At 36.8% G+C, this 25,636-nt stretch overlaps 1 pseudogene; it reads left to right on the top strand.

The window, feature by feature from the left end:
- The first annotated feature begins 23,922 nt into the window (after positions 1-23,922).
- Positions 23,923-25,008, top strand: LOC123943555 (annotated as a pseudogene).
- Positions 25,009-25,636: the final 628 nt, after the last annotated feature.

The raw sequence follows: 25,636 nt of genomic DNA, 5'->3' as shown, positions 1-25,636 counted from the left end.
TTTATTCTGGATACAAGTCCCTTATCAGACATATAATTTGCAATTTTTTTGATCTATTTGCTGCCTTTTTACTTTCTTAATTGTGTCCTTTCAAATTTTGGGTTTTGATGTAATCCAATTTATCCATTTTTTACTTCTGTTACTCATATTTATGTTACTTGGGATATTGATATTACATATATATGATGTTATGTCATTGCCTAACCCATGTTCACAAAACTTACTACTACATTTATTTATATTTTTATGTTTTGTTGCAGATGACTTTTTCCAACTTTTGTATTCACTTGGTTATTTTATAGGAATTTGTTAAGAGAGGAATCAAATGCAAGCTCCAAATCACTCCTTTGAAATAAAAGCTCTTCAAACACTTGATGGCATATTCAAATATGTCACAAAGTTTATAGGGTCATATAAGTCAAACTATAATCATTTTTTTTAATTTTATGGTTTTGATATCCCTGAATAGATTGTTTCATAGCACACATTTTTAGGAGGAATCTGCTTATGTATTTGTCAAATCTTGATCTAGTCCTTATCATGATAACTGTACTCTTAATCTTCTTCACCTGTTTTCATCCATCCCCACTCACCTCCCCTCTGGTAACCATTAGTTTGTTCCCTATAGTTAAGAGTATGTTTCTTAGAATAAATGAAACAAGATGGGATCGGGAGGGGGACAAACCATAAGAGACTCTCAATGTCACAAAACAAACTGAGGGTGGCTGAGGGGTGGGAGGGGGGTAGGGAGAGGGTGGTGGGGTTATTGACATTGGGGAGGGTATGTGATATGGTGAATGCTGTGAAGTGTGTAAACCTGGCGATTCACAGACCTGTACCCCTGGGGCTAATAATACATTATATGTTTATAAAAAAATTAAAAAAAATTTTAAAAGCATGATAGAATTCTTGAAAGAATTCATGTTGTACCTTCTAATCTATTATGAAATTGTAGTAAATGTGACAGAAATGCTATTTTAATCAATGGGTGATATCTACAAGCATCAATGTACTTCTTTTCTCAATTTATGGTAAATTAAACTAAGGTCTACACTAAATGATACTATAGTCATGTAAATGTGATCACTTTAAAAGTAATAATAATTATCTCTGGCAAAATATATAGTAAATAAATGAAAGCAAATGAACCTGCAAATATGAGAATTTGTCTGAACCAAGAGATTTTTAGAAAAATAATTGAATTTGAAACAGAAATATCACTGACTGGTACAAATAATAAAAAGACTAAGAGTATGTTTCTTGGTTTGTCCCTTTTGTTTTCCTTTGTTCATTTGTTTTGTTTCTTAAATTATACATATGAGTGGAATTATATGGTATCTGTCTTTCTCTGACTTTTTTTCACTTAGCATTATACCCTCTATCCCTCCCCACACATGTTATTGCAAATGGCAATGTTGCATTCTTTTTTATGGTTGAGGAATAAAATTGCATTAAATATATATACCATATTTTATTTATCAATTCATCTATTGACGGACATGAGTTGCTTCCATATCGTCACTATCATAAATAATGCTGCAATAAACATAAGGGTGTATATATCTTTTTGAATTACTGGTTTTGTATTCTTTGGGTAAATATTCCATAGTGGAATTAATGAAACACAGAGTAATTCTGTTTTGTATTTTTTGAGGAAGCTTTATACTGTTTTCCACAGTGGCTGCACAAGTTTTTGTTCCCACCAATAAAACCACATTTGTTTTTTCTTGTGTTTTTGCTTTTAGTCATTCTGACAGGTGTGAGGTGGTACCTCACTGTGGTTTTGATTTGCATTTCCCTGCTGATGACAGCTGTTAAGCATCTTGTCATATGTCTGTTGGCCATCTGTATATCTTCTTTGGAGAAATGTTTTTTATTTCTTCTGCCCATTTTTAAGTGTTATTTTATGGGGATTTTTGGTGTTCAGTTGTATGATTTCTTTATATATTTTGGATACCTACCCTGTCATTTGCAAATATCATCTCTCTTTCAGTAGATCCACGGTGATCAGTTGTGTGAGGAGACATGTAACCACCTGGAAAAAGTCTTCCAAAGCCAGCTGGAATGGAAGGGGGAGATTTGCAGAAGTGTTCCAGGGTAGGGTACACTGTTAGCAAGCTGGGGGAAGTGTCAGAACTGTGCTGATTCCTGCAGTTGTCCTTGTATCTAGGCTAGGGTGTAGGGGATGTAAATGGTGCCAGCCTACTCTTTGGTTCTCGGAGAAGTCTCCCAAAGATCCCTTGGCCCTCCAATACATGCTGTCAGATGAGGAAATAAATCTTTTCATATACTCCAGGCATTTTTTAAACTGCTGCCTCTGCGCTGTGTCTCAGTGGGGCTATTTGTTCTGCTATTCCCTTTAAGTGTGGGGTCTCCATTCTCTTGGCAAAAGCACTGATTTTTAGTTCTAGATGTTAAGCCCCCATTGGTTGTTAGGCTACTCTTGTTTTCAAAGCCAAGTGTTCTGTATATTCTTCTTCCCTGCGTGGGTCCCTTTTGCTTGGGGTACTCGGTGTGAGGGCTTAGTCCTCTCTCCTCTTCATACCTGCCTGATCATTCCCTCCTGCAGACAATCCTGTGGATCATCTTGGCTTCCAGTCTTGTCTCTGCCCTCCTACCCTCTCCTCTGTGGCCTCTTTTCTACAGTTAGCCGTGGAGTGTCTCTTCTGCCAGTCTTTGGGTCAGTTTCTGGGTTATTTTTACACTGATGTGTATGTTACCTATTTACATTCATAGGATGAGGTGAGCTTGAGATCCTTCTACTCCACCATCTTCTGTGGAAGACTGCCAGTTCATCTTTAATATTTTATAGTGTTTTCAAAGATAAACTCGAAATGGATAAAAGACCTCAACGTGAGACAGGAATCCATCAGAATCCTAGAGGAGAACATAGGCAGTAACCTCTTTGGTATCAGTCACAGCAACTTCTTTCAAGATATATCTCCAAAGGCAAAGGAAACAAAAGCAAAAATGAACTTTTGGGACTTCATCAAGATCAAAAGCTTCTGCACAGCAAAGGAAACAGTCAACAAAACAAAGAGGCAACCCACGGAATGGGAGAAGATATTTGCAAATGAGAGTACAGACCAAAGGTTGATATCCAGGATCTAGAAAGAACTCCTCAAACTCAACACACGCAAAACAGATAATAATATCCAAAAATGGGCAGAAGATATGAACAGACACTCTCCAAGGAAGACATACAAATGGCTATCAGACACGTAAAAAATTTTCATCATCACTAGCCATCATGGAGATTCAAATTAAAACCTCATTGAGATATCACCTTACACCAGTTAGAATGGCCAAAATTACCAAGACAGGAAAAAACATGTATTGGAGAGGATTTGGAGAAAGGGGAACCCTCTTCCACTGTTGGTGGGAATGCCAGTTGGTGCAGCCACTTTGGAGAACAGTGTGGAGCCAAAAATAGAGCTTCCCTATGACCCTGCAATTGCACTACTGGGTATATACCCCAAAGATACAGATGTAGTGAAAAGAAGGACCATCTGTACCCCAATGTTTATAGCAGCAAAGGCCACAGTCATCAAATTGTACAAAGAACCAAGATGCCCTTCAACAGACGAATGGATAAGGAAGATGTGGTCCGAATACATGATGGAGTATTATGCCTCTATCAGAAAAGATGAATACCCAACTTTTGTAGCAACATGGACGGGACTGGAAGAGATGATGCTGAGTGAAGTAAGTCAAGCAGAGACAGTCAAGTATCATATGGTTTCACTTATTTGTGGAGCATAACAAAGAACATGGAGGACATGGGGAGATGGAGAGGAGAAGGGAGTTGAGGGAAATTGGAAGGGGAGGTGAACCATGAGAGACTATGGACTCTGAAAAACAATGTGAGGGTTTTGAAGGGGCAGGGGGTGGGAGGTTGGGGGAACAAGGTGGTAGGAATTAGGAAGGGCACGTGTTGCATGTAGCACTGGGTGTGGTGCAAAACAATGAATACTGTTATGCTGAAAATAAAATATATATATATTTTATAGTGTTTACCAGTGAAACCATCTGGTCCTGTGCTTTTCTTTGTTGGGAGTCATTTGGTTACTGATGCAATCTCTTCACTTGTTATTGGTATATTCAAGTTTTCTGTTTCTTCATGATTCAGTGTTTGTAAGTTGTAGTTTTTCCCAGAGTTTATCCATTTCTCCTAGGTTATCCAATTTGTTGGCATGCTGTTATTCATAGTAGTCTCATGATTCTTTTATATGCCTGTTGTATCATTTATAATGTCTCCCCTTTTATTTCAGATTTTAAGTCTTTCTCTTTTTTTTTTAGTCTAGCTAAGGCTTTGTCAGTTTTCTTTAACTTAAAAAAAAACAGCTCTTAGTTTTATTGATCATTTCTATTGGGTTTCTATTCTCCATTTCACTTGTTTCTGCTTTGATTGCTGTTATTTCCTTCTTCTATTAACTTTGGGCTTAGATTATTCTTTTTCTAGTTCCTTGAAGAGTAAAATCAAGCTTTTTATTTGATATCTTTCTTCCTAATGTATGCCTTTATCTGTAAACTTACCTCTTAAAACTTTTGCTGCTTACCATAAGTTTTAATATGTTGTGTGCACATTTTCATTTATTTTAGTTATGTTTTATTTATATTTATTGAGAGAAAAAGAAAGGGGGAGAACACAAATGGGGTGGGGAGGGGCTTAGTCTCACAACTCTGAGATCATGACCTGATCTGAAATCAAGAGTCGGATGCTTAAAAAACAGAGCCACCACCCAGGTGTCCCTGTTTCAGTTATTTTTTAATTTCCCTTTCGATTTCTTCTTTTACCCATTGGTTGTTCAGGAGTGTGTTGTTTAATTTCCACACGTTTGTGAATTTTCTAGTTTTCTTCCTGCTACTCATTTCTGGTTTCATGTCATTATGGCTGGAGAAAACACTATTATTTCAATCTTCTTATCTGTTTTAAGGCTTGCTTTGTGACTTAACTTATGCTCTGGAAAATATTCTGTGTGTGCTTGAGAAGAATGTGTAGTATCCTGGTGCTGGAAGGAATAATCATGTAAGTATTTTCCATGAATATTTGAAAGAATTCATCAATGAAACTCTTTAGGCCTGGAGTTTTTGGAGATGGTTTTAAGTTAAAGATTCAATAGCATTAATATGCTTGACATTGTTAAAATTTTCTTATTTAATGGTTGTGGTTTTGGTGTACTCTGCATTTCAGGTTTTTCATTCATTGCCTAAAAGTTAAAATTTACTAAAGGGGTGCCTGGGTGTCTCTGTCAGAGTTTCCCACCCTCTGCCCCCACTCTTCTGGCTCTCTCTCTCAAAAAATAAATTTTTACTGAAGTGGTTCATAATATTCTCTTATTAACCATGTAGTGTGTGTAGGATTTGTAGTGATGCCCTTTAAAATTGTCTATTATCCTTAATATCTGGGGTTTTCCTTTTTTTTTCTTTTTCAGTTTTGTTAACTTTATGTTAAAGATTTCCTACTTAATTCTACGGTTGTCTGAGAACATAAAATCTATGCTTTGAACCCTTGTTAAGACTTGCATTTTGGACCAGAAAAGTGGTTATTTTGGTAAGTGTTCTATGTGCTCTTGCAAAAGATGGTGCATTTTGGGGTTATTGCCCAATTATGATTTTACTTTTTACATATGTCAGTTTAAGTTAGTTACTCATGCTAATACATCTAAAATCTTACTGATATTTTTTTATCTGTTTTCCTAGTTACCAAGAGAGGTGTGTTAAGATCCGAAGTGATTAAAAACTTTCTATCCTGCTATAACTTTTGTTTACATATTTTGAAATTATGTTATTAGCTACATGCAAATTTGAAACTTTTTTTTTGATGATTAATTGGTCATTGTATCATAAGAAAGATCTATTTTTTTCTTAAGTGTTGTATTTAATTTCTTTTTCCATCCTTTTATTTCAACCTTTCTGTGTCTTGATGTATAAAGTGTGTTTCTTAAACAGCTTATGATAATAATCTTTTTAAAAAATGGAGTGTGGGGGTGGAGTCAAGATGGCGGAGATGTAGCAGCCTGAGACTACATCAGGTAGCAGGAGATCAGCTCGATAGCTTATCTAAACATTGCAAACACCTACAAATCCAACGGGAGAGCGAAGAGAAGAAGAACAGCAACTCTAGAAACAGAAAATCAACCACTTTCTGAAAGGTAGGACTGGCGGAGAAGTAAATCTAAAACAACGGGAAGATAGACCACGGGGGGAGGGGCCGGCTCCCGGCAAGCGGCGGTGGAACGGAGCACAAAATCAGGACTTTTAAAAGTCTGTTCCACTGAGGGGCATTGCTCCAGGGGCTAAACCGGGGTGAAGCCCACGCGGGGCCAGCGTGGCCCCAGGCCCTGCAGGGTCACAGAAGGATTGGGGGTGTTGGAGTGTCGGAGAGCTCGCAGGTATTAGAATGGAGAAGCCGGCTGCAGAGACAGAGCCGAGGACTGAACTCTCAGCTCGGGGTTACCTTGAACTGGTCGCGGGCTGGGTGAGCTCCGAGCGCGGCTAGAGGCTGGGGATACGGGAGTGATTGGGTGCTGTCCTCTGGGGGCACACTGAGGAGTGGGGCCCCAGGCTCTCGGCTCCTCCGGGCCGGAGACTGGGAGGCCGCCATTTTCATTCCCGTCCTCCAGAACTCTACGGAAAGCGTTCTGGGAACAGAAGCTCCCAAAAGTGAACCTGAGCCGATTACTTAGTCCGGCCGCCGGTAAGGGCGGTGCAATCCCGCCTCGGGCAAAGACACTTAAGAGTCACTACAACAGGCCCCTCCCCCAGAAGATCAACAAAATATCCAGCCAGGACGAAGTTCATCTATCAAGGAGAAAGCAGATTCAATTCCTAAGAGAGCAGAGCAATTCCAGAGGAGGAGAAAGCAAAGCACGGAACTCATGGCTTTCTCCCCATGATTCTTTAGTCTTGCGGCTACTTCAATTTTCTTTTCTTTTTTCAATTTTTTTTTCTTTTTTCAATTTTTTTTCTTTTTTCTTTTTTCTTCTGCTAAATTTTTTAAAACTTTTACCCTTTTCTTTTTTAACGTTTTTTGACTAGTTCATCTAAATATATATTTTTTTCTTTCTTTTTTATATTTTTTTATTTGTTTTATTTTTTAAACTTTTTTTTCTTTTTTTTCAGAACCTGTTTTTATCCCCTTTCTCCCCACCACAATTTGGGGTCTCTTCTTATTTGGTTACAGCGCATTTTTCCGGGGTCTTTGCCACACTTTTAGTAGTTTATTTGCTCCTTCATATCCTCTTATCTGGACAAAATGACAAGGCGGAAAAAATCACCACAAACAAAAGAACAAGAGACAGTACCGAAGGCTAGGGACCTAATCAACACAGACATGGGTAATATGTCAGATCAAGAGTTCAGAATGACGATTCTGAACATTCTAGCCGGGCTCGAAAAAGGCATGGAAGATATTAGAGAAACCCTCTCTGGAGATATTAAAGCCTTTTCTGGAGATATTAAAGAACTAAAATCTAACCAAGTTGAAATCAAAAAAGCTATTAATGAGGTGCAATCAAAAATGGAGGCTCTCACTGCTAGGATCAATGAGGCAGAAGAAAGAATAAGTGATATAGAAGACCAAATGACAGAGAATAAAGAAGCCAAGCAAAAGAGGGACAAACAGCTACTGGACCATGAGGAGAGAATTCGAGAGACAAGTGACACCATAAGACAAAACAACATTAGAATAATTGGGATTCCAGAAGAAGAAGAAACAGAGAGGGGAGCAGAAGGTCTATTGGAGAGAATCATTGGAGAGAATTTCCCTAATATGGCAAAGGGAACAAGCATCAAAATCCAGGAGATGCAGAGAACCCCCCTCAAAGTCAACAAGAATAGGTCCACACCCCATCACCTAATAGTAAAATTGACAAGTCTTAGTGACAAAGAGAAAATCCTGAAAGCAGCCCGAGAAAAGAAGTCTGTAACATACAATGGTAAAAATATTAGATTGGCGGCAGACTTATCCACAGAGATCTGGCAGGCCAGAAAGAGCTGGCATGATATATTCAGAGCACTCAACGAGAAAAACATGCAGTCAAGAATACTCTATCCAGCTAGGCTATCATTGAAAATAGAAGGAGAGATCAAAAGCTTCCAGGACAAACAAAAACTGAAAGAATTTGCAAACACCAAACCAGCTCTACAGGAAATATTGAAAGGGGTCCTCTAAGCAAAGAGAGAGCCTACAAGTAGTAGATCAGAAAGGTACAGAGACAATATACAGGAACAGTCACCTTACAGGCTAATAATGGCACTAAATTCATATCTCTCAATAGTTTCCCTGAATGTTAATGGGCTAAATGCCCCAATCAAAAGACACAGGGTATCAGAATGGATAAAAAAACAAAACCCATCAGTATGTTGCCTACAAGAAACTCATTTTAGACGCGAAGACACCTCCAGATTGAAAGTGAGGGGGTGGAAAACAATTTACCATGCTAATGGGCATCAGAAGAAAGCTGGGGTGGCAATCCTTATATCAGATCAATTAGATTTTAAGCCAAAGACTATAATAAGAGATGAGGAAGGACACTATATCCTACTCAAAGGGTCTGTCCAACAAGAAGATCTAACAATTTTAAATATCTATGCCCCTAACGTGGGAGCAGCCAACTATATCAACCAATTAATAACAAAATCAAAGAAACACATCAATAATAATACAATAATAGTAGGGGACTTGAACACTCCCCTCACTGAAATGGACAGATCATCCAAGCAAAAGATCAACAAGGAAATAAAGGCCTTAAGTGACACACTGAACCAGATGGACATCACAGATATATTCAGAACATTTCATCCCAAAGCAACAGAATACACATTCTTCTCTAGTGCACATGGAACCTTCTCCAGAATAGATCACATCCTGGGTCACAAATCAGGTCTCAACCGGTATCAAAAGATTAGGATCATTCCCTGCATATTTTCAGACCACAATGCTCTGAAGCTAGAACTCAATCACAAGAGGAAAGCTGGAAAGAACCCAAATACATGGAGACTAGACAGCATCCTTCTAAAGAATGAATGGGTTAACCAGGAAATTAAAGAAGAATTGAAAAAATTCATGGAAACAAATGATAATGAAAACACAACAGTTCAAAATCTGTGGGACACAGCAAAGGCAGTCCTGAGAGGAAAATATATAGCGGTACAAGCCTTTCTCAAGAAACAAGAAAGGTCTCAAGTACACAACCTAACCCTACGCGTAAAGGAGCTGGAGAAAGAACAAGAAGGAAACCCTAAACCCAGCAGGAGAAGAGAAATCATAAAGATCAGAGCAGAAATCAATGAAATAGAAACCAAAAAAAAAAATAGAAAAAAATCAATGAAACTAGGAGCTGGTTCTTTGAAAGAATCAATAAGATTGATAAACCCCTGGCCAGACTCATCAAAAAGAAAAGAGAAAGGACCCAAATCAATAAAATCATGAATGAAAGAGGAGAGATCACAACGAACACCAAAGAAATACAGACAATTATAAGAACATACTATGAGCAACTCTACGCCAACAAATTGGACAATCTGGAAGAAATGGATGCATTCCTAGAGACATATAAACTACCACAACTGAACCAGGAAGAAATAGAAAACCTGAACAGGCCCATAACCAGTAAGGAGATTGAAACAGTCATCAAAAATCTCCAAACAAACAAAAGCCCTGGGCCAGACGGCTTCCCAGGGGAATTCTACCAAACATTTAAAGAAGAACTCATTCCTATTCTCCTGAAACTGTTCCAAAAAATAGAAACGGAAGGAAAACTTCCAAACTCATTTTATGAGGCCAGCATCACCTTGATCCCCAAACCAGACAAGGATCCCACCAAAAAAGAGAACTACAGACCAATGTCCTTGATGAACACAGACGCAAAAATTCTCGCCAAAATACTAGCCAATAGGATTCAACAGTACATTAAAAGGATTATTCACCACGATCAAGTGGGATTTATTCCAGGGCTGCAGGGTTGGTTCAACATCCGCAAATCAATCAATGTGATAGAACACATTAATAAAAGAAAGAACAAGAACCATATGATACTCTCAATAGATGCTGAAAAAGCATTTGACAAAGTACAGCATACCTTCCTGATCAAAATTCTTCAAAGTGTAGGGATAGAGGGCACATACCTCAATATTATCAAAGCCATCTATGAAAAACCCACCGCAAATATCATTCTCAATGGAGAAAAACTGAAAGCTTTTCCGTTAAGGTCAGGAACACGGCAGGGATGTCCATTATCACCACTGCTATTCAACATAGTATTAGAAGTCCTAGCCTCAGCAATCAGACAACCAAAAGAAATTAAAGGCATCCAAATTGGTAAAGAAGAAGTCAAACTATCACTCTTCGCAGATGATATGATACTATATGTGGAAAACCCAAAAGACTCCACTCCAAAACTGCTAGAACTTGTCCAGGAATTCAGTAAAGTGTCAGGATATAAAATCAATGCACAGAAATCAGTTGCATTTCTGTACACCAACAACAAGACTGAAGAAAGAGAAATTAAGGAGTCAATCCCATTTACAATTGTACCCAAAACTATAAGATACCTAGGAATAAACCTAACCAAAGAGACTAAGAATCTATACACAGAAAATTATAAAGTACTCATGAAAGAAATTGAGGAAGACACAAAAAAATGGAAAAATGTTCCATGCTCCTGGATTGGAAGAATAAATATTGTGAAAATGTCTATGCTACCTAAAGCAATCTACACATTTAATGCAATCCCTATCAAAATACCATCCATTTTTTTTCAAAGAAATGGAACAAATAATCCTAAAATTTATATGGAACCAGAAAAGACCTCGAATAGCCAAAGGAATATTGAAGAACAAAGCCAAAGTTGGTGGCATCACAATTCCGGACTTCAAGCTCTATTACAAAGCCGTCATCATCAAGACAGCATGGTACTGGCACAAAAACAGACACATAGATCAGTGGAACAGAATAGAGAGCCCAGAAATCGACCCTCAACTCTATGGTCAACTAATCTTCGACAAAGCAGGAAAGAATGTCCAATGGAAAAAAGACAGCCTCTTCAATAAATGGTGCTGGGAAAATTGGACAGCCACATGCAGAAAAATGAAATTGGACCACTTCCTTACACCACACACGAAAATAGACTCCAAATGGATGAAGGACCTCAATGTGAGAAAGGAATCCATCAAAATCCTTGAGGAGAATGCAGGCAGCAACCTCTTCGACCTCAGCCGTAGCAACATCTTCCTAGGAACAAAGGCAAAGGCAAGGGAAGCAAGGGCAAAAATGAACTGTTGGGATTTCATCAAGATCAAAAGCTTTTGCACAGCAAAGGAAACAGTTAACAAAACCAAAAGACAACTGACAGAATGGGAGAAGATATTTGCAAATGACATATCAGATAAAGGGCTAGTATCCAAAATCTATAAGGAACTTAGCAAACTCAACACCCAAAGAACAAACAATCCAATCAAGAAATGGGCAGAGGACATGAACAGACATTTCTGCAAAGAAGACATCCAGATGGCCAACAGACACATGAAAAAGTGCTCCATGTCACTCGGCATCAGGGAAATACAAATCAAAACCACAATGAGATATCACCTCACACCAGTCAGAATGGCTAAAATGAACAAGTCAGGAAATGACAGATGCTGGCGAGGATGCGGAGAAAGGGGAACCCTCCTCCACTGTTGGTGGGAATGCAAGCTGGTGCAACCACTCTGGAAAACAGCATGGAGGTTCCTCAAAATGTTGAAAATAGAACTACCCTATGACCCAGCAATTGCACTACTGGGTATTTACCCTAAAGATACAAACATAGTGATCAAAAGGGGCACGTGTACCCGAATGTTTATAGCAGCAATGTCTACAATAGCCAGACTATGGAAAGAACCTAGATGTCCATCAACAGATGAATGGATAAAGAAGATGTGGTATATATACACAATGGAATACTATGCAGCCATCAAAAGAAATGAAATCTTGCCATTTGCGACGACGTGGATGGAGCTAGAGCGTATCATGCTTAGTGAAATAAGTCAATCGGAGAAAGCAACTATCATATGATCTCCCTGATATGAGGACATGGAGAAGCAACATGGGGGGATAGGGGGATAGGAGAAGAATAAATGAAACAAGATGGGATTGGGAGGGAGACAAACCATAAATGACTCTTAATCTCACAAAACAAACTGGGGGTTGCTGGGGGGAGGTGGGATTGGGAGAGGGGGAGCGGGCTATGGACATTGGGGAGGCGAGGCGAACCATAAGTGACTATGGACTCTGAAAAACCACCTGAGGGTTTTGAAGGATCAGGGGTGGGAGGTTGGGGCAACCTGAGGGTTTTGAAGGGTCAGGGGTGGGAGGTTGGGGGAACAGGTGGTGGGTAATGGGGAGGGCACGTTTTGCATGGAGCACTGGGTGTTGTGCAAAAAGAATGAATACTGTTATGCTGAAAAAATAAATAAAATGGAAAAAAAATTAAAAAAAATAATAAAAAAATGGAGTGTGAAAATGTCTATTTTTATGTAATTATCAATATAATTCAGCTTATCAGTTTGCCTTTTTTTATATTTCCATGTGCTCTTTATTTCTTTATTTCTCCTTTTTTGTTTAGTTTTGCACTAACTAGTGACTTCATAAATTTAATATTCTCTGTGTTGGATTTTTATTTATAACTTCTTTTGCTAATACATTGTATATAATTCACAAAAATATTACTTAAAACTTACAAAAGAGTGGGAAATTTTTTTATTTCACTTAGTCACACATGTTTTTATTGTCTTATTTGCTTTTACATTTATTATAAATCATAAAATTGTTTTATTGTGGTATTGAGCAGTCAACTTTTACCCAATATTTATATTTTCTACTTCCCTTCAGCTCTTCCTGAGTGTTGTGTTTCCCTTTGGGGTCATTTTCTCCAGCCTAAAGGACTACTATTATTTGTAGTGCGATAAGTCTTATGGCAAGAAGTTCTTTCAATTTATTTTTCTGAAAAATTTTTATTTTTTGCCTTCACGTTGTTTAGGTTGGTTAATTTCTCTTTCCTTTCACCACTTTTTATTTTTTTTCCCTTTTTATTTATTTTTTTTTCAGCGTAACAGTATTCATTCTTTTTGCACAGCACCCAGTGCTCCATGCAAAACGTGCCCTCCCCATCACCCACCACCTGTTCCCCCAACCTCCCACCCCTGACCCTTCAAAACCCTCAGGTTGTTTTTCAGAGTCCATAGTCTCTTATACCCTATGACCCAGCAATTGCACTACTGGGTATTTACCCTAAAGATACAAACATAGTGATCCGAAGGGGCACGTGTACCCGAATGTTTATAGCAGCAATGTCTACAATAGCCAGACTATGGAAAGAACCTAGATGTCCATCAACAGATGAATGGATCAAGAAGATGTGGTATATATACACAATGGAATACTATGCAGCCATCAAAAGAAATGAAATCTTGCCATTTGCGACGACGTGGATGGAGCTAGAGCGTATCATGCTTAGTGAAATAAGTCAATCGGAGAAAGACAACTATCATATGATCTCCCTGATATGAGGACATGGAGAAGCAACATGGGGGGGTAGGTGGATAGGAGAAGAATAAATGAAACAAGATGGGATTGGGAGGGAGACAAACCATAAATGACTCTTAATCTCACAAAACAAACTGGGGGTTGCTGGGGGGAGGTGGGATTGGGAGAGGGGGAGCGGGCTATGGACATTGGGGAGGGGAGGCGAACCTTTCACCACTTTTTAAATATTTTATCTACTTCTGGACTCCATTGTTCCTGTTGAATAGTTGCCATCAGTGTTAGTACTTCTCCTTTGAAAGTAATATGAGTTCCCCCCTCTTTGATTTTATTATTTTTTTTCCTTTGTCCTTGGTTTGTAGCATTAGCCAAGTGAAATTTGACTTTTTTATATAATACTTGTGATTCACTGGCTCTCTTAAATGTGTAAGTTAAGTATTTTATTACATTTGGGAAAATCTCAGCTACTATTTCTTTAAATATTGTTTTTATTTGGTAATTTTTTTCATTTATATAAAGGACTTTAATTACACATATATTAGGACTTTTTACTATGTCCTGTATTTATATCACATGATGGCAATATAAGTGCTATATATATTTCATACTTCTTACAGACATGTTTTTTTGTTTTTGTTAGGGTTCTTCTGTTTAATTTTATTTTTATTTCTGGTATGTATTCCTTGGTTCTTGAACTGGAGCCTCGCTTTTAAAATTGGTCTTTCTGGTCACTGAAATGAAAGAAATGAAATGAAAAATAATCGATAGGTTTTTGAGCTCCTTTTCTTTAGGTTCCTTCTCTACAGGACCATTTCTCCCAAATACCTGCTACTTTGCCAGTTTTAAACTCTAGGGCAGCTCCTTGCCCAGAGACATTCACTGTTTCCTTAGATTCCTTTTCTTCTGGTTTGTTGTAGAAAATGTCCTCAAACAATATGCTGGAGTCAATTTGGATCTTATATTATAAATTTCCTTTTTGTCAAATATTATAGACTTCCCTTGAAGGATACCTAATTCATGTAAATTTGTATATACTTCGTAAAAATTTTTGTAACTTCTGGTGCAGTGCAAATTAGTGGCTTCTATCTCATGGTATACCCATCAAAAATTCTATCTTTGTTACTTAATACTGTTAGTGGCACTGTTTTACTTTCAAACATTTAACTTTTATGAAATCAATGAATGTTCATTTGTTCTATTATAAATCTGGGTTTTGAATCTCTTATACAAAGTCTTTCTTATACTGAGATGTAAAAGTATGTATTTTTTGTGTGTTTTGGTCAACCTTTTGAAGTTTATCAAATGTTTTGATCTAGGTTATTATCTGTGAATGGTAAGATGTAGAGTCAGAATTTAATTTTTAACACTTTGTATTTAATCTTTATCTTTTCTCCATATTTGAATTGAAAATAACCCTTACCAGAATCTGAACTCTGTGAAGTTGAGTATTATTTCATTTTATGTACTCTCTACTTGGTCAATTAATTATAAGAGTTCCTACCACAGTTTTAAGTAATTTCGTTTAAATATAATTTATATGGTAGGCCTAATTTTACCTCATTATTCTACTTTTCCAAAATGCATGTCACATCTTGAGAAATAAACAATCAAGATTTTTAAATCTTTGTCAAGTTTCAAACACCTATAACAATCCTTTTCACACAGTCTGATTGGGATTTGTCTAAATTGCATTGAATTTGTATATTGACTTATGTTAATTATTTATCCTTGACACTAACTAGTTGATTAGTCGAGCAACATGGTATGCCTTTCCTATTAATCAGGTTTTCTTTTATATACCAATGTAAAGATTTGTTTTTGATAATGCTTGCAGTTATCTTGCAAAGGTTTTTCTAGGTTATTTTGATTTCGTGTTGCTAATGAAAATGAAATAACTTCCCTACATCAGTTTACACATTATTGTATCCATAAAAGGAAGACTGTATTTTCTCCATATTTTTTCAGTAGTCAATTTATTGGATCATCTTATGTTTAACATAGTTGATTCTCTTATTCATCATAGACATCATTTCTTCAGCCAATAATTAAAATTTCTCTCTTCTAATAGTCACACCATAAATTATTTTTGTCTCATTGGTGTGGATAGGAACAGTCATGACGATGAGATCAATTGCTTTTCCCAATTTATGGTTTCATAAAAATTACCTGTAAATATCAGTGACTAATAGCAACCTCTTTTTTCTTTCTTAATCATATTACTTGTTGGTCCATGATTGGTTCTATATTTCTCTTTCATTCTTGGATCCACAACAAAAGAAAATTACTTTGTTTATTACATAGGAAAAGGAGCTATGGTGTATTTGCATAATGGTTGTTATAGGTTTTCTTTAGAAATGGCACATTTATGGGACACCTGGGTGGTTTAGTCAGTTAAGCATCTTCCTTCAGCTCAGGTCATGATCCCAGGACACTGAGATCAAGTCCCACAGGAGGCTTTTTGCTCAGCAGGAAGCCTGCCTCTCCTTCTGGCTGCTGCTCCCTCTCCCTGCTTATGCATGTATGCTCCCTCTGACAAAAAATAAATCAATAAAATCTTTTTAAAAAAAAGTATATTTAAATTTATCATACACTACATTGGACAAACCAAGTCACATTGGCTAGCGTAACATTTGTGAGACATGGATATATAATCCTTTTACAGGAAGGACAGAGAATCACTTGAACCTGTAACTCTGTTTACTATTGTGGCCATTCTTGTTTGTACTTGATTTTAATTGGAATGCTTTTCATTTTATTATTATAGAATTTTTTTAATATTTTTATTTATTTGACAGTGAGAAATCACAACTAGGCAGAGAGGCAGGCAGAGAGAGAGGAGGAAGCAGGCTCCCTGTGGAGCAGAGTGCCCAATGCGGGGCTCGATCCCAGGACTCTGGGATCATGACCTGAGCTGAAGGCGGAAGCTTTAACCCACTGAGCCACCCAGGTGCCCCTATTATAGAATATTTTAGCCATTTATTTCTGGTACAGAGATTCTTTACCAAGTAGAGAAATTTTCTTCTATCTCTGGTTTATTGTGAAGTCTATCAAAAATGGGTGTTCACAATTCTGGACTTCAAGCTCTATTACAAAGCCGTCATCATCAAGACAGCATGGTAATGGCACAAAAACAGACACATAGATCAATGGAACAGAATGGAGAGTCCAGAAATCGACCCTCAACTGTATGGTCAACTAATCTTCGACAAAGCAGGAAAGAATGTCCAATGGAAAAAAGACAGCCTCTTCAATAAATGGTGCTGGGAAAATTGGACAGCCACATGCAGAAAAATGAAATTGGACCACTTCCTTACACCACACATGCAAATAGACTCCAAATGGATGAAGGATCTCAATGTGAGAAAGGAATCCATCAAAATCCTTGAGGAGAATGCAGGCAGCAACCTCTTCAACCTCAGCCGCAGCAACCTCTTCCTAGGAACATCGGCAAAGGCAAGGGAAGCAAGGGCAAAAATAAACAACTGGGACTTCATCAAGATCAAAAGCTTTTGCACAGCAAAGGAAACAGTTAACAAAACCAAAAGACAACTGACAGAATGGGAGAAGATATTTGCAAACGACATATCAGATAAAGGGCTAGTATCCAAAATCTATAAGGAACTTAACTAACTCAACACCCAAAGAACAAACAATCCAATCAAGAAATGGGCAGAGGACATGAACAGACATTTCTGCAAAGAAGACATCCAGATGGCCAACAGACACATGAAAAAGTCCTCCACATAACTCGGCATCAGGGAAATACAAATCAAAACCACAATGAGATATCACCTCACACCAGTAAGAATGGCTAAAATGAACAAATCAGGATGTGAGAGATGCTGGCGAGGATGCGGAGAAAGGGCAACCCTCCTCCACTGTTGGTGAGAATGCAAGCTGGTGCAACCACTCTGGAAAACAGCATGGAGGTTCCTCAAAATGTTGAAAATAGAACTACCCTATGACCCAGCAATTGCACTACTGGGTATTTACCCTAAAGATACAAACGTAGTGATCCAAAGGGGCACGTGCACCCGAATGTTTATAGCAGCAATGTCTACAGTAGCCAAACTATGGAAAGAACCTAGATGTCCATCAACAGATGAATAAAGAAGAGGTGGTATATATACACAATGGAATACTATGCAGCCATCAAAAGAAATGAAATCTTGCCATTTACGATGACATGGATGGAACTGAAGGGTATTATGCTGAGCAAAATAAGTCAATCAGAGAATGACAACTATCACATGATCTCCCTGAATTGAGGACATGGAGATGCAACATGGGGGGTTAGGGGATAGGAGAAGAATAAATGAAACAAGATGGGATTGGGAGGGAGACAAACCATAAGTGACTCTTAATCTCACAAAACAAAATGGGCGTTGCTGGGGGGGTTAGGATTGGGAGAGTGGGAGGGCGGTTATGGACATTGGGGAGGGTATGTGCTATGGTGAGTGCTGTGAAGTGTGTAAACCTGGTGATTCACAGACCTGTATGCCTGGGGATAAAAATACATTATATGTTTATAAAAAAATAAGAAATAAAAGTCCTTTATCCTTTAAAAAAAAATGGGTGTTCAATTTTATCTATTACTTTTTCTACCATTAGTAAGATGTTCCTATATTTTTCTATTAATCAATGATTTTTAAAAGTTATGTTTATATATTATATTCACATATGATGTAAATATGTAATATTGAATATCTCTTAAAAGACTAACCTCTATTTGATCATATTCTATTATTTGGAAATACTCTACTCAAGATATGTGTTAATATTAGTTTTAAAATCTTCATAGATCCAATTATTGCACCAAAGGTCTCAAAAACTTGGGGATCATTATGTAAATTTTGTTTATTCATAAAATGTTAACACTATACTATGGAGCCATTAAAAGACATTAGCAAAGTACTTAACTACAAGGGAAATTTCCATATATGTCTTTCTTATTTAAGAAATTTACTCATAGTAAAAGAATGCATCTCAGTGTTTGTGATTGTGGTGAGCTTGGGGTTGGACAAACAAATTGAAGTTAAGATGATAGTCTGAAACAAAAGAAGAGAGTCTTTAATATGCTTAAGTGCACAGGCTCCAAATCTCTGTGTTAACCTATATTCCATAGTCTTTTCTCTAAGATTGGAAAGAGGTCTCATTGCCAGAATCACAACTTTTTCTTTATCATCAGAGAGAAGGTTACTTCTATCACAGTTAAACAGCAAACTTATACCTGCCCAAATCATTTTATGTGTTTGTATTTCTCTTGTTATTCTAAATAAAAAATCTGTGAATTAAAGTAGGAAATGTGTTTGAATTTGAAACAAATTCTAGCATGCTGAGTGAGGAAATAGGCCATTGTTTTATAAATTCCCTCTCTAGAGAGCCACTCCCCAAAGATGATCCTCACAGAAAGTAAAAGGGCTTCCTATTTCAGTTGTTCATTTTGTTCTGTGTAGATCATGAGACTATGATTCTCTTTTCAACTGTCAAGTTTCCTGTTGCTTTGTCAGTTTATGTAAGAAAGAGAAGTATAAGAGGGCAAGCCTGAACAGGTCCATGACTGGTTTTGTAATGTTCTTCTCCTAAAAGGGTCCACAGTTCTATGAATCCCCACATTAGTGCATGGAACACTATTATATTTGTTCTTTTTCTGAGATCTGAGACTAGAGTTTTCACTGTGATATAGAAGATGGTGTTCAACCATGCAGACTTCTATGATACCCATCTTATATCTACTGGTAAGTTAAAGCTCACATGACTCCAAGCCCCTCTATGTCCCCCTTCCACCCATTCCTAGTTTTATATTCTACCACTTAATATATGAGTTATGAAAATATTTTTTCTTCAGGATCAAAGCCAGGCATTTTGTTTAGATCTTATAAGCAAATGTTACTTCAAAAATGTATTAGAACTCTTAAAGTAGTTTGCTAGTTCCCCATTTGTATTGCTCTGTGTAGGAATTGGGGTCTGTAGGTAGAGAAAATTCCAGTAAGTGAATGTGTTTCCAATAAGTGACTGTTTCCTTCAATGCAAATCAAGTGATATATTGCCTATTACCCTGTTAATTTCTGTTATTTTTAGAGGATAAGAAGGAAGGAAATTTTATTCATGTTTTGCAGAATTTGAGGATCAGCCTCTTTGAGCACAGTGAACTTTGGCATAGCTTTATGAATGATACATATTTGACTTTAATGTCTAGTAAGTAATTTGCCTTTTCTATGCCTTGTTTAATGATGTTTTCTAATTGGTAGCACAACATTCTATTTCAAGATATCTGTATTTTTTCTATTCTGTATTTTTAAGTTTTGGTACGTACATTCCTGTCCTTATTTCAATCTGCAAAACTTTTTTTTATATGTTAAAGATGAGGATTTTTATGAATATCTTTAAAATTTATTTCCTTTTGAGGGACATCTAGATGGCTCAGTGGGTTAAACGGCTATCCTGGGCTCAGGTCATGATCCCAGGGTTCTGGGATCCAGCCCCACATCAGGCTCCCTGCTCAGTGGGGGAGGGGGGTTCCTTCTACCTCTGTCTCTCTGCCTGCCACTCTGCCTGCCTGTGCACTCTCTCTGACAAATAAATAAAAATCTTTAAAAATTTCCTTTTGAAGATAGTATTTTACGCATCAGTTTTTCAATTTGAAAATGTTTGTAAAAACCCATCCTCTCTTGTTTCATAAATATATGTAGTATGTATGTGAATATATGTGTCCATATATAAAATGAAATATATTTAACTTTCATACATATTCAATTACACTGGAGAAAGAGATTACGAAAAGAGAAAACAAAGTTGGGGGAGGAGGCAAGAGAAAGAACTTGATTGGCTAGAAGTCTAGACTCCAGGCAGTTGTTTCATGAAATCTGGAGAAGATGTATCACATGTGAATAAATTGTAGACGTGGAAAGAATTGCAAAATATTCACACATACACACACACATGCATGCATGTACTTGTAATAGAAAAAAGACAAATGAAACAATGAGAAATAGGTAGACACTAAGATGTTTAGAGACATTTCCACACACATAAAAAAATGGTAGAATAAATGAAGAAGAAACACGAAGAGGGAAAACACAAAGTTGATGGCAGAAGTAATAGGAGATTATTGAGGGTTTACGTGGGCTACAATTTTGTAACACTGTGCTACATACTAAATCCAGGGCATCAGTCTGGGTTCTTATCTGTGATTACTTTGGAATTTAGATGAAATTACTGTTTTAGAAAAATTCCTCCTAAGTATGAGTCTGTTACTTTTCAAATTTTAAAGTTTATTTTTAAGAAAAACCTTAAAAGTATATAATTCCTTTAAAGAGTATGCATATATGTGAATTCATGATTAAGACCTTAGTACTATGGATTAATTTATTTTTCTTCTTTATTTGCTCTTAATTTCCAAACTGTCCTATTTTATAGTTCATTTTTTTCCAACTTTATTGAGGTATAATTGACAAATAAAAATTGTATGTATTAAGGGTACAATGACATGATTTGATATGCATCATAAAATGATGGCCACAGTCAAACTAATTAACCAAACTAATTATCCATCACTTCCTGTAGTACTTTTATTTTGCTTCAGTTACAAGATGAGTAAGTTCTACAGATCTAATATACAGTATGGTAGCAATAGTTAATAATAATAATTTGTATACTTGAAATCTGCTGTGTCCTCACAGCATTATTTACAGTTTAACATGGAAGTATCTATGCAATTCCAATCCCAAACCAAACCAAAACAAAAAGTATAACCTTTTCATTTTATTTATAGATAGATGTAATTTTTGCAAAGTAAGTGGTTTTCAATCTTGTTGATTTCAGGACCCTCCAAATCTTAAAACTCATCAAATACCCCAAAGTGGTTTTGTTACAGCTATTCATATTTATCATTTAAAAATTTTAAAAAAATAAAGTTATACTAAACTCCTTTTAAAGTGGCAATAATAAAGTAATCACATTACCATACATGTCAATTTAAATATAATTGTTTTGTCAGCATAACAAAAATTAATGGAAAATGTTGTGTTTTTAAATATTTTTAATAAATTTCTTTAATGTTTAAGAGAAAACAGTAGGATGTTGTTTGGTTTGAATCAATTGAAACAAATGAAGACATTTGTTGTGAGATCAAACATTTTGGTAGGAGATCACCCATCATGCAGTCTAGAAAACTCCATTCAATAATCAAGAAAAAATAAGAGTGAATAAAGCAAACTATATCTTTGCATTATTATGAAATTACTTTGACCTTAATGCACTGAAAAATCTTAAAAGACCATCAGGAGTCCCTGACCATACTATGAGAACCACTGTTTTCTAGACATCACTTTTGAGTCTTTGTCCTTTCCACATAAAACACCTGAGAGTTGAAGACTTACCCTCCATACCAATTATATGGTATTGAAGAACCTCACTGAATACTGTTCTTACTCTCTCATATTTAAATTAATGATGATAATGCTGATTGTTAGACAAGGAACTTAAAGAAAGTGTCCTCAGATAGTATTTGTTATTAGAGCTGAAATTTTTTAAATGGCATTTCCTTCCTATAGGAAGGATTATGAATAGGAAGCATACACACTTTCCTGGGTTGTATTTGTTGACAAAAATTCAATGATTGTGATCTCTTTGACTTTCTGTGCAGCATCCCAAGTACTGAAATGCAATGAACATTTTAAAAAATTATATACATGTAATTTTTTTAAGATTTTATTTATTTATTTGACAGACAGAGATCACAAGCAGACAGAGAAGCAGACAGAGAGAGAGGAAGGGAAGCAGACTCCCTGCTGAGCAGAGAGCCTGATGTGGGCCTCTATCCCAGAACACTTGGGATCATGACCGGAGCCAAAGGCAGAGGCTTTAACCCACTGAGTCACTACACATAATATTACACTACATGTAATATTTTTAAGACTGTATTTTTACTATTTTTACTGAAGGGAACAATTGATATTTAAAAACTTTTTTTCAGGTCTATACTTTTATTTTTTTATTATGCTCAATTAGCCAACATATACTAGGCCATTAGTTTTTTTTTTTTAATATTTTATTTATTTGACAGAGAGAAATCACCCTAGGCAGAGAGGCAGGCAGAGAGGAGGAAGCGGGCTCCCTGCGGAGCAGAGAGCCCGATGGGGGGCTCGATCTCAGGACCCTGGGATCATGACCTGAGCCGAAGGCAGAGGCTTTAATCCACTGAGCCACCCAGGCACCCCTGTCATTAGTTTTTGATGTAGTGTTCAACAATTCATCAGTTGCATGTAACACCCAGTGCTCATCACATCATGTACCCTCCTTGATGCCCCCCTCAACTACCCCCTTTCTGTTACCCTCAGTTCCTTTCCCAGAGTCCAAAATCTCTCATGGTTAGTCTCCCTCTCTGATTTCTTCCGATTCATTTTCCCCTCTTTTCCCCTGTGGTCCTCTGCAGTATTCCTTATGTTCCACATATGAGTGAAGCCATATGGTAATTTTCTTTCTCTGTATGAATTATTTCACTTAGCATAATCCCCTCCAGTTCCATCCATGTCAGTGTAAATGATGGGTATTCATTCTTTCTGATGGCAGAGTAATATTCCATGGTATATATGGACCACATCTTCTTTATCCATTCATCTGTTGAAGGACAACTTGGCTTCTTCCAGTTTGTCTATTGTGGACATTGCTGCTATGAACATGGGGTACAGGTGCCCCTTCTTTTCACAACATCTCTATCTTTGGGGTAAATACATAATACTTCAATTACTGGGTTGTAGTGTAGCTCTATTTTTAACATTTAAGGAACCTCCATACTGTTTTCCAGAGTGGCTACACCAGTTTACATTTCTACCAACAGTGTAAGAGGGTTCCCCTTTCCCCACATCCATGCCAACACTTGTTGCTTCCTGTCTGTTAATTTTTTAATTTCTAATTTTAATGTTGACTTATAATCTATTCTAAAATAGATATGGGTATTGCCCATAACCTAACAATAAAATTATTTATTAATAAAACATTAATTATCTTTCATATAGTACTTAACAAATTGGGTATTGTCTTCAAATTCATTGACATATTTCTCTCACAAATAGAGCAAAGATTATGGAATATTATCTTAATGTCTTGGTATGTTAAAAATGCTGAGTTATCTCTTAGCTCTATTCATTCAGTCTGTACTCATTAACTGCTTGACCAAACTTTGTAGATCTTTGTATATAGAATTGCTTATTGTCAATACCAAAAATTTTGATTGTAACGCTCAGGATGACAGGAAGTATCTGTTCACTTTATATTTGTTATATCTAGAATAGGACTATGAATATTTAAAAATGATGAAGATATTTCTCCATGAGTTATAATATTATTTTATTGACATGCAGAGTAATATAATCATAATCAATATATTTGCCTTAATGAGTAATACTAAAAGGCCATTTATCTTATGGAAATTTGTTGTTTCTACAGCATTACAAACAAATGAATATTCCAACATAAATAATTGCTCAAGCTCTGTGAGTGAATTCATTATTTTGGGCTTCTCTTATACCGGTGAAATACAGGTTTTCCTCTTTTCAGTCTTCTCTGGGACTTATATTCTGACACTAACTGGAAATCTATGCATTATCTGTGCTGTGAGGTGGGACCATCAACTGCAAACTCCAATGTACATCCTACTGGCCAATTTTTCTTTCCTGGAGATCTGGTTTATCACCTCCACTGTCCCTAATATGCTGGCCATATTACTCTCTGAGACCAACACCATCTCCTTCTAATGATGTCCTAATATGCTGGCCATATTACTCTCTGAGACCAGCACCATCTCCTTCTATGGCTGCTTCCTCCAATCCTACTTCTTCTTCTCCATGGGTACCACTGAGACCTTCTTCTTGTCTTCCATGGCCTTTGACAGGTACCTTGCTATCTGCAGACCCCTGCACTACCCCACTGTCATGACTGTTCAGCGCTGCATCAGAATAGGAGCTGGGTGCTGGGTGTGTGGCTTCCTATACTTCTTCTTGCCTATGAAACTCATCTCTCAACTCCCATTTTGTTGTTCCAAGAAGATCGATCACTTCCTGTGTGACCCAGATATCCTTATAAAGCTGTCCTGTGTGCCAGCTCCTGCTACTGAGATCATCTGTGCCATCTATAACTCAGTCCTCATTTTTTCCACCTTCCTTTTTATTACCAGCTCCTACATCCTGGTAATCAGAGCTGTGCTGAAGGTCCCCTCAGTAGAAGGTCAGCATAAGGCCTTCTCCACATGTGGCTCCCATCTGGCTGTGGTGTTCCTGTTCTATGGCTCTATCATGGTTGTATATGTAAGCCCAACAGCAGGAAATCCAGCTGAGATACAGAAGATTCTGAGTTTGTTTTATTCTGTTTTCACTCCTCTTTTCAACCCCTTGATCTATAGTTTCTGAAATAAGGAGATGAAGGTAGCTCTGAGAAAATTAGTCAGGATTGTGAGATTTAGTCAGAGGCATGGAAATCTTTGAAGTACTCTTGTTCACAACTGAAAAAAATGTATGTGAATAAATAATTAAAAGCTTGATATTCAGTTGTATAAATGGAATTAAGTATTTTTGGGTTGAGGAACAGTCATTGTAATAGAATGTTTATAAACTTAACTGTATCCATCTCTTCATTTTTATTATTAGGGGAAATTATTAATAGTAAAATCTTTCAAATTCAAATAAAAATAAAGGAAAAATCTCTATCTTTCTGACCCTTAGATTTAATATTCGTTAAAATTTTGCTGCTAATATCACACACACATGCATACATGCAATCAATCTGACCTTTATTTTATTTTACATTTATTGCTAAAATTTTCTCAAGTGAGTCAAAAGTTATGTATGCTGAATTTAGATGATGAACATTTTGTCATGTGTCTATTAGCCATTTGTATGTCTCCTTTGGAGAAATGTCTGTTCATGTCTTCTGCCCATTTTTTGATGTGATTATCTGTTTTGTGTGTGTTGAGTTTGAGGATTTCTTTATAGATCTTGGATATCAGTCCTTTGTTTGTAATGTCATTGGCGAATATCTTCTACCATTCCATGGGTTGCCTCTTTGTTTTGTTGACTGTTTCCTTTGCTGTGCAGAACTTTTTGATCTTGATGA

Source organism: Meles meles, chromosome 6 (genome assembly GCF_922984935.1).
Source record: "Meles meles chromosome 6, mMelMel3.1 paternal haplotype, whole genome shotgun sequence".
Taxonomy (NCBI): Eukaryota; Metazoa; Chordata; class Mammalia; order Carnivora; family Mustelidae; genus Meles; species Meles meles.
Note: the sequence above shows the minus strand (reverse complement) of the source record. Positions and strands in the feature narration are given on the sequence as shown.